This window comes from Hippopotamus amphibius, chromosome 9 (assembly GCF_030028045.1).
Source record: "Hippopotamus amphibius kiboko isolate mHipAmp2 chromosome 9, mHipAmp2.hap2, whole genome shotgun sequence".
Lineage (NCBI taxonomy): Eukaryota > Metazoa > Chordata > Mammalia > Artiodactyla > Hippopotamidae > Hippopotamus > Hippopotamus amphibius.
Window position 1 is genome coordinate 2,476,636 of NC_080194.1, and position 10,708 is coordinate 2,487,343.

The window sequence follows — 10,708 nt, forward strand, 5'->3', positions numbered from 1 at the left end:
TAGCTGCAGATGTTTCTGGCCTCCAGCTCCTTTTGACACTCCCAGAACAGCCTCGCCTGCCTCCTCAGCGGTGAGCAATAGGTGACCCCTGCGAGGGCTGGGTCCCAGCGCCGTGGGCTCCTCCCCCAAGTTCCTAGACTCTCGCAACCCCATTGCGTTCTGTGGTCATCACCTCTCCCTTAACAGTTCAGTGTCCCCTTAACATTTTTCCTCTCCTTCTAAAATGTTTTAAACGAACTCTTTTTATTAAATTATCACTGTGGAAATATCGAGTGCGGTTTCTGTTTTCCTAACTGGACCCTGACTAATGTAATGGGTAAGGTTCCTGGTCCTGTGGACCTTAAATTCAGTTTGGGGAAGAGAGGCGGCAAACCAATAAAAAGGCCATCAGTAAAAAGTGTTCTGATGAAAAATAAGACAGGGTAGTGGATAGAGCCAGAGTTAATTTTTTTTTCTTGGCTTGCAAGATCTTTGTGCCCTGACCGGGGATCAAACCTGTGCCCCGCCGTGGAAGTGCGGAGTCCTAACAACTGGGCCACCAGGGAATTCCTGAGCCTGATTTACTTTAGATTGGGTCGTGAGGGAAGGTATCTCCAAGAAGGTGACATTTAAGCAGGGAACGAGATGGTAAGTTTCTGCCCATACAAAGAGCTGGGGGAGAATGTTTCAGGGAAAAGGACCAGCCAGTGCAAAGGCCTGATGGAGAGAGTGGGCTTTTTTTTTTTTTTTTGAGAGTGGGCTTTTTGTATTGAAGAAGAAATGCTGATGTGGTGTGAGGGAGGGGTGCTGCAGAGGTTGAGGTCAGAGAGGAAGGCAGGGGTTGGATCGTGTGGGCCTCCTTAGCCATGGGATAAATGTTAGTTTACATTTTTATTATTAAAAACATTCCCAATGTGTGGGAAAGCCTTTGGAGGGTTTTAAAACATGAGACGTGCCAAGATCTGACTTAGATGTCAAAACGACCTCTAACTGTTGGGGGTGGGGTGGGGTGGGGGATGGGCACCGCCTGTAGGGTGCCAGAGCGGAAGGCAGTCAATCACCTTTCAAGGACGAGGAAACTGAGGCCCAGAGCCCAACAAGACTCGTCATTTGTTGCGCTGATTTGGACGTGGGGTTCCCAGATCCGTGCACCTTCATGGCTACCCGCTCCCTCGGTGAGGAGTCACGGACCCAGCTCCAGGCAAAGCTTCTCCTCTCAGTCTGGGAAGAGGATGAAGCCCCTTGGGCAGCCACACGTGCTTTTGACCAGAGGTCCTCAGCCCCCCGCGGCCTACCCTCCCTGTTGGGAACCTTGCTTGGCACATCAGGAGGTGACAGGCGGGAGGGGGAGAGGGAGCAAAACCTCCTCTGCGGCTCCCCAGTGTTCGCTCGCATTGCCGCCTCAACCGCCCACCGCCCTCCTCCCCCCCCAAAAAGTGTCCTCCGTGAACCCAGTCCCTGGTACCAAAGATGCTGGCGACCACTGCTTTTGACAATGTGTCTGCCTCGTGAGGAGGCTGGTGCTGGTGGTGCCCGACTCACGGCTTACCCAGGTTGGGCCATCCTGGTCAGTCACAGGGAGAGGAGGCGTCTCACAGATCGCGTGGAGGACGCTGATGGGGTTGGGTGACCAGGCGTAGGGACGTTCTGGGGGAAGAGGGGGGATCTCGTTGTAGGCAGAGGTGCGGGTGAGAGACAAATGTTTCTATGTGCTTCCAGCAATAGATCTTTATTGAAAGAGAACTTCCTCCTGGGAATAACATAATCTGGCATTTGGGGGGATGGGAGGACACGGGTGCACTGCCGAGGCGATTTCAGCCGTGAGCATTCTTAGCCACAGCTTGGAAAGAAGAGGGGGACGGACGACTGGGCGTGAAGCTGAGACATTCCTGCACACTCAGAACCCCAAGAGGCAGGCGCTTCGGGAGGCCGCAGAGCCTCAGACCCCCTCCTAAACGAGCACTGTATTCTGACTGGCTGTCTCTGCCTGCCTCAGGTTATTCCTTTTCCCGATTGCTCGGCTCCTTCCATGCACGGCAGCGCCCTGTTCCATCCACGCCAGCCCTTCCACCTGCCGCACTGTCACCTGGGATGGGCTGGGTTCTGAAAGGCCCGCCGGCTTGCCTCTTGACACCATCAGATTCTTCCTCATTAAACAAATGAATCACGATCCTAATTAATTTGAGCAACAGAATTTATGTAACTACTCCCAGCAGGATGTCTGCTCTCAGTCGGTAGCGAGATTAATTCCTCTCTCTGGGAAATTCCAGCACGCTGGTCAATAAACCTTAATGATGACTGAAATCTCCCATCTGTCTCTGCTCAGGGCAGGTAACCCCTGCTCACCAGACACCCACTTAGCTTGATGCAGTACCCCAGATACGGAGAGGACAAGGACAAGACTCCCCAGCCTAGATGGGCCCTGAGCCGTGTGCAGCACACAGTAGGTGTTCAATTAAGGACAGGGACTGCCCATTCCAGGGACGTTCTGAATCACTTAAAGCCCACAGGAGGTGTTCAGTTTCTCTTCATGGAATGAATAAAAGAGACTGTGTGCTGCTCAGATACCCATAAAATGCTCTCGAGTTCCCGAATGGCAACCAAGCCCCTCCGGCTCTTTCCGTCCTTTACCCCCACAGCTTCCCGTGACCATACGCAATTCAGTCTTTTTACCATTTTGAACTTTCTGGACTCACAGACTTGGCTCTTGACGTTCCCTGCCCTTGAACTGTCCCAGCCCTCTCTCTCTCGAACAGGCCCCATGCCGGCTGCTTGGGAGGGAAGGGCAGGGAAGTGGAAAGCATTCTGGAATCAGTTCTCATTCTGGCTCTGCCACTTACTCACTGTACTTCACTTCTCTGCCCCTAACCTCTCCCTCATATGTGAACCACACGAGGTTCTTAGGAAGATTAAAAAAGAAAACATGGTGCAGATGTATCACATGGTGCCTCACTCATTTAATTAGTGGCAGGCGGTGCTTTAGGCACTGGGGATACAGCGGTGCTCAAGACAACGAGCTCCCTGCTCCCAAAGAATTTAATTTCTAAGAGACAATAAGCAATTAAGCAAAACAGAAGATTATTTTAGTTAGGGATCAGTGCTCAGAGAAAATAAAATTGAAAAAAATGTTATGGGAAGTGACTGGAGTGAGGAACTCTTTGTGGAGATGCCATTTGCATGGCGACCCATTGCAACCCAAATGCAGGAAGGAAGAAACCACAGGGAGATCTGGGCGCATGGCACTCCAGAAAGAGGGAAAAGCAATTGCAAAGTCCCTGAGGTGAGGGTGAGCCTCGCATGACCGACGGGCTGAGGTTCTGTGGGATTCAATAATCTGCCCAGTTACCCACCTAGAAGGGACGAGGGTCAGGATTTGAACCCAGGTTTTTTGCCTTTAAGTATGGAATACTCGTCATTCCAGTGCAGAGAAGGAGTAAGAAAGGAAAAGTGAGTTGACATGAGGTGAGGCGGAATATACAGTGTCTCATCCTCCACCAGATCTAAATCTGCCTGTGTCTTCCTGACAATTCGCGGGACTGTGGGATCCTGGCTCCCACTGGGCCTTCTAGCTCCACTGGCCAGGCTGTCATGTCAGGGACCGCCAGCCCTGAGAGCTCCCTCCATCCGTCCGTTCCAATTCCTTCTTCACTGACACCAGGGAAGAACCAACTACTTTTACAATTTTTTTTCTGATAATACTTGCTCATTGTAGAAAATAAAAAATATGTGACAAAATAAAAATCAGCCGTAATTCCAACCGCTTCTGGAATGTTTGATGCTTATCTTTAGAAGATTCTGAACACACTGCACATACCATTTTAGAACAGGCTTTTTTCTGCCTGTCATAAGAAAAAAGTCTTCAAATGAATTTTTTTAACAGCTACATGATAGTTGGCTAGAGGGACCAATCCAAATGTAACTACTTTAGGGCTTTTATTACTATACATAGCAAGAAGGTCTTCTGACCTGTAAATCTCTCTGACATGATGTCCTAATAGAGTAGGGGAAATGCCCCCAATCCCCAATCGAACGCTGTGTCTGGTGCTCAGGAAAATCATTTCTTGGATGCGGGGAGCAGGACCATTTGTGTTCTCAAGCACCCCGCCTGTGAGTATGTAGCTAGCTTCGTAGTCACTCTCTGAGAAATGGATATTGTCACACTTTCTCCAGCTTCACCTTCATTCTCAGCCTCTCCCTATCATTTTGGTCCCAGAAACGATACAATGGGGAAAAGAAGGGGAAAGAAAGGAGAATGCAATTTAATGTTACTTTTTGAAACAACAGATACTTAAACAGTACTTTTGACACATGAATACCATTTAACAATATTTTTATTAAATACAAAGTTGGCAGGAAGGTGAGGCCGACAGGATCAGGGCCTGGCCTCAGTATGCCAGAGTCTAAGGTGACTATGTTTTGCTTCTGTAGGGGTCCTGCCATGCGGGTGGACATAGGAGGCAGGCGGCAGGGGTGCTAGTCACTGGGGATGTTGGGTTAGAGTGGGGGGTACCCATCTAGCAGGCCTAGAGAGCAAGCCTAGCACCAAGGGGGTGTCTGAGAGAGCATCTGAGGACCTGCGTGGGGAACAAAATTCACCCCCGCTAAGTTGGAGGGGGCGGTCTTCGTCTTAAGGTGGATGCTCAGGTCTCCTCCTTTGAACCACCAACATGCCGGCACTGTTTCCAGGTTCCAGTCTGACCTTAGAAAACAAAGGGAAAAACAAATCAAACTACAGTAAGAAGAACAGAGCAAGAGCAAGAAATAGGAGACACAGGGGAAAAAAACAGTTGTGGGGAAGGTGGACGGCTTGAGAAGTAGAAATCTTTTTGGTAGAAGCTTAAGCAGCAAGACATAATTTGGGTCTGGACAAACTTGTTACACCTCCTCGGCTGACAACCTCGAACGCACCAAGGCCAATGTCGAGTACTCCAATACCCCATGGGTCAGAGAAGTGGCTTTGCCAACTGTACTCGTTACAGACCATGCCTCTGAAACTGATTTGGTGCCCTCTTACTGAAAAGCAATTTCTCAGACTTTCCGGAAGCTGATTACTTCTCAGTGGAGGACACAGTGGAGAGGTCGTGCCAGGGAAAAGCCCTTTCTGAGCACGCCTTCGGGCCCCCTGAATTTCTGGAGAGGGAGTTACAAGTGGAAATTGGTGTGGCCCTGGCTGGAGTCAGCAGGCGGGAGGAGGGAAGGGCTGGGAAGAAGGATATGGGGAAAAGAAAGAGAGAGGAGGGGGGCTGGGAAGAGGGGAAAGGCCTCCCCTTTCCTACCCACACTCCTCCGTGGCTGCCAACAACTATTCTGTCTTCCCTCCAGGTGGCAGGAAATGGTGTTGTGGTATCCACTGGGAAAGCCCAAGGGTCATTGTCAGCTGCTGCAGGTGGTGTTGGTTGAGAAAACAGAAGACAGCCAGTGACGGGGGTCCGCTCGCACTGTGGGAACAGATCCTTGTTCAACTTGCCGAGAAGAGACCAAACTCTTCGAAAGGCAGGAAACAACATGACCCCGAAGCGGGGCGAGAGATTCTTTAAGCTCCCCCAGCGCTCCCTTCCCCACCCCCAGCCCTGCCGGAGCAGACCCCGGACGAAGATGCTTCCGCCTTTCGCGTCCACACGCAGAGAGGCCCTCCTGGCCAGCCGTCCCCTCCTCAAGCTCTCCCTCCATCCCTCCCGCGTGTCCTCGTGGCTCCGGATTCCGGAAGCGCTTCTCCGCCTCGCACCCCCTGCTCGCCCCACGTTCGCGATCCACGGGCCCCCCCTCCCTATCTTCCGAAACATCAAAAATAAAGAAGTCTGAGAGATCTTGAGGCGTCAACCCCCTCCCCATGCACAAGCAACTGAGGCCCGGGACCAGGCAGAGACCCACTCCGTTCCCCACAGTGAGGGCACTGGCAGCGACGGGGCCGAATCCAACCGCTGCAGCCGTCCCTACACGATCGCTCTCACTAACCTCCAACATTTCGTTGGTGCCACACCTTTCCCCTTCCCCCTCCAGATCCCCTAACCTGCGCGCGGGTCTAGGCTGACTCAACTCTGCTGCCCATTGCCCGCGCTGCGCAGGCGCCCGCGGGGCCAGCAGCAGGTGAGCCACGCAGCGCCACCTCCCGGCTCAAACAGTCAGAGACTCGTTGGCTTGTCCCCCAACCGCAGGTTCTCGCGGGGCGACGCTGCTCATTGGCCTGGCAGAAGTGACTGACAGCTCAGCAGCCCAATGAACCATGAATCGTGGAAGTGCGGCGGCAGTTACCAGCAAGTGCTCTCATCGCGAGACCCTGGGGTAACGGTTTTGGCGATAGCGGGGCAGCCATTTTTGGTGCTCAAAGTGCAGCGTCGACGTAGGGAAGGGTGAAAGGGAAATTCCTCCCTCGAAGACACGCCTTAGGGGGTCTAAAAGTACAAAATGAATCCTCACACAAACAAAAAAAGTGGGACTGCGATGTCGAAAGAGTCACTTAATAAGTGGGGGTTGATTGGTTCAGAAGTGGGTGGGAACGGGAGTGGGCTGGAGAGGAGAAAGGTGGCCAGGCGTGGGGACGGGAGACTTAGGACGTTTTAGTCAGAAGGCCGGAATTTAAGGGGTTGATTGCGGCCTTTGTAGCCTGTGTGAAATGCTGAGGCTTTTCCTGAGGCCTGGGCAGGTTCCGGGACCGGGGTGAGGTGACGTGGCCACTGCTGGGGACTCAGAAGGCCCAGGCGCTAGGGAGCAGGCCGGCAGGCAGGCGGCCGGTGCTTGCGGGTTCTTGCCCATGGAGATGGTCTCTCTGTGAAGGCCTCTAAGTGAGAGCTGGCTTGGGCTCCGACGGGCCTCCTTAGAGTATAGGGTTGGAGCACGGAGATGAAGTGCCCATCTTGTAAGGGTACTGCTACAGGAGCTGTGGCCTCTAGAAGAATGGCAGGGGGTCACCACATAACTTTTTAGAAGAAGGGGTCGGCGATGAAGAGAGGCGAGATAGGACATCGAGAGATGGAAAATACGAGGAAAGAAAGAGGGAGTGCTGTAGGCACTTAGAGCTGGAGTCCCAGAAAAGCTGCGCAAGCACGTGCTTGGCACAGAGTTGTCACCCAGTAAGGCCTAGCTATTGTTATTAGGCCTCTTGGAGGGCTGGGGGAGGGGCTGCTGGAGTCTGGTGGTTAAAATGGAGTAGGGGCAGAGTAGGGAAGTGAAAGGGGGAACCAGGAAAACAGGCCACACCCTATGTGCCCCTAGCCTGATTATGAGAATTGCAGAAGCCACCCCTCTTGGGGGGTGAGAAGGGAGGATTGAGTTAGAGAGGAAAGGTGTTGGATGTGCTAGAGCTGGGAGCCCAAAGGATGGGAAGGAGAAATGAGGAGAGATGATTGTCTTTCCCAAGTGTATCGTAAATGGGGCCTGTCAGAAGTGAGGTGAGAGAGGGAAGTACAGGTGAGAACGGGAATGGGATGTGGTGTGGGCAGGTGCTGGGTGAGCTGTGTCATACACAGAACAGCTGTGCTGGTTGCTGGGCGGGGTCGCGGGGAGGGGCGGCGCATCTTGTCCGTCTCTCCTGGGAAAGGGGAATGGTGGTAAGAGTCAAGGCTCCGTGGGGAATTCCCATCAGTCATTGTCACAAGTGTCAGCTTCCTCAGGGACCACTGGTCTTTGAGGGCTGAGAGAGAAAGACTCCCCCAGTCAGTCCTTGAGGCAAGGAAATCATTTTCTCTTTGACAGGGAGCGTATATAGCCCTGGAGGCTCCTGAGTACCCTGGGGAGTTCTGAACAGAGAAAAGGAAGCCCCCCAAGTCGTTCTCCATTTCCCTTGGCCTTTCCTATCCTCACTAGTTTCTGTGTTCCCCTTTATCAAGTCATTGAATCAGAGGTATTTGTTGGGGGGTGCAGAGTGGGCAGTGCTGAGGTAGCTAAGAGAAGGTGATGTTGAAGGAAGAATGAAGAATCCTTTTGAGTCCCCAGGTTACCTTTAATATGGATCTGTTGAGGGATGGGGAACCCTTAGGCCCACAGCTGAAGTGCAAAGCCTCCTCAAGCTAAGGGGTCCTGGCCTGTAGTGCCTGGGGAAGACAGTAGGAAGGAAATGAGGCGGGCCGGAGAGACATAAAGAGAGACAGAGAAGAAGACAAAGATAAGGATGAGAAGGGCTGAGGCAAGATGGAGGCCAGTGACGAGAGGTGCTGAGGGCAGACTGAGAGAGCTAAGAGAGCCAGCCCTGAAATGAGCTACTTCACATAACTGCCAAGCCTTCAAAGTCTGTTCTACTTCTGTTTCCACTGAATATGGTTCTGTTAATTTACAAAAAAAATTTATAGAGTTCTCAGAGTCTTCCAAGATTCCAGAAAGCATTGTATTTGCTAACTTAGACCCATTTTACATAAATCCTTCATAATCTTACTGATGCTCACAGGCAATTCCTGATGGTCTTATCATGGGGTTCGGATTTGGGTGGGGCAAATGAGACAGGCAAGGGTTACTTTTGAGAGCCAAATCTAGGCAATCAGCTTCTGGAAGCTGCTCTGATTTTTCATATCCATGGGTCAAGAGCTAAATAAGCAGTTGGATAGGAGTGGAATGAGCTGCTTTGGAGCAGTGGAATGGGATATGGCAAGACAGTGGCATTGCTGTTGGGGCACTAAGGCAAATGATGATAGCATCCTGAGAGGGGAAGTTGGCCCTGGGATGGAGAATGTGATGGAGCACTCTGGTGAGGGGGTTAGTATTTGATTGGCTGCCAATGAAGGCTAGTTTCTGATGACCTTGGGTGGTTTGCCCACAGTTAGTGACTAGAAATGCTTCTAATAAATTGAGCAGGACTCAGGCAAGAGGCTTCAAGGGAATCAGGGCCTGGGCAAGTAGGTCACAGCTACTGAACAGGGCCCTGAAGCCAATTGTTGCTAGTAGGGGAAGGTGCTCTTCCCTCCCCCAGAGGGAAACCACGTAGGCCAGAGGGGATCATGATTGAGTTGGAGATGGAGAGGAGGAAAATAAACAGAGGTGAGAGAGGCAAACAAATGTGCTAGAGAATTAGGAGAGAGATAGAATCCCATTAAACTGATTCTTCTTCAGGTCATCTAAGGAGGTCTCTTTCTGTATTCCTCCTGAGATGGTCCTAATAAAACACCAGGGGTGCTTGGAATGGGTCGAGGGTTTTCTGGGGATTCAGAAAATGGCCTTCATCCTCCACAGTACTCACCTCAGCTAAATCCTCTCAATGTGTGGGAAGTATGTGCACAAAGGAAACTGGATTTTCAGTGCAGGAGGGCGAATGCCTTTTTTGTGCAGGGGCCTTATGTTGGAGACTCAAAATGTGGGAAATGTGCGAGAGGAAGGGAGATGGTTGGCGGGGGATCAATTATCCCCTGATCTCACATGTCATACCCAAGGGCTTCCCTCCTGCCAGTAGGAGGTCGTGATGAGATCCAATGGTCATAAAATGGTTGAGGAGCTGAGCAGGGGACATCAGGTAGGCAGAGAGGACTTACTCTGAAGGGAGAAGCAGCTTATGGGAAGAGGGCAGGTAGGCACACGAATGAATCACCTGCTTTCCTCTGGCCCTCCTGGACCGTGTCCTGCAGCTGGCCGATCTGTGAAACCTGATTTCCCAGCCTCTCAGCCTCCTTGGCCTGTCATCTCTCACGTGCTTTACAGTAAAAGGAGGCGGGATGAGGGAGGGGAGTAAAGAATAGGAGAGACAGGGATGTGGAGAGACTGGCTTAGATGATGACCCTACTCAGAGATGGAAGGACAGGCACGCCGAGACAGTAACAGATCCTCTACAGCTCCTTGCTGCGCTGCATCAGAGTGGTGACACTCATCCTCAAGGGATGTCCATCTCCTTAATCCAGAGTTTAGAGCCCTCTGCTCCAGCCACAGTACTTCCTGAGCTCAATTTGAGTGGGTGTCTGTACTTGCTAAATAATGGTTCCTCAGCTTATGAGGAGTTGAAGTGATTCAGAGACAGTGGTTTGTACTGGTTGCCAAACAAGGAAGAGCATTTCCGAGAGAAGCCACACCAGCTGCCCCCTTTCCCCTCCACGTAGGCAAATACAGGAGGAGATAGGATAGGGGGATACAACGTGGAGTAGGGGGCAGGAGGGCGTTGTGAGTTTTTATCCCCTAAATCTGCTGAAAGGGTCTGGTTGGGAAAGGAGTGGAGAGACGTGCTCAGAGAGGTGGATAGGACTGGATAGAAGAGGTGATGAGAATCAAATGAGAACACCAGGAGAGTGAGGTCAAGTGATGCCTCAGGGTTCCCTCTCGGGGAGCCATATTTATGGCATCATTAAGTCTGCTCTTTGGCCACAAGGAATAGAGATGGGTCCCCCTGAACTCTTTCTTCTACTTGTGGCATCATTGGAATGTGATGCTTTTAAGATTCAGGAGTAATGTTTTGGGTGAATTTTTTTTTTTTTTTCTATTTGAGAATGAGAGGACACCATCTAATGTAAGATTCAAAGTAAATAAAAACTCCTCATCCTTGGAAGGCATTTTCTTACTACTGTCCTTCGCTGGTCCCAGTTCTCCCTTTGTCCTCCAAAGTCCCTCTGATGAGAAGCTTAGGACAGAGGAGAGAGGGCACAGACCTCCACTGCCAAGTTGGCTGCAGCACTATTGCTGCCACAGGAGTGAGCAGAGCCCTTTCATGGTAGCAGCCTATGACAAGGCTGAAATTTTTCAAAAGGAACTTTTACAGGGAAATAGAAAGTTAAAAAAAAAAAAAAAACCAAATAAGAAAACGTGAAATATAGCGGCCAAG

The 10,708-nt window shown here is 51.3% G+C and overlaps 1 long non-coding RNA gene across 1 annotated transcript; it reads right to left on the reverse strand.

Annotated features, from left to right (window-relative positions):
• Positions 1-4,398: 4,398 nt before the first annotated feature.
• On the reverse strand, positions 4,399-6,021 carry LOC130859909 (uncharacterized). The gene is made up of 3 exons (XR_009055353.1): positions 5,990-6,021; positions 5,256-5,417; positions 4,399-4,678 (listed from the first exon to the last, which is right to left on the reverse strand). It is a non-coding gene; the product is annotated as an uncharacterized LOC130859909 (long non-coding RNA).
• Between the last annotated feature and the right edge of the window lie 4,687 nt (positions 6,022-10,708).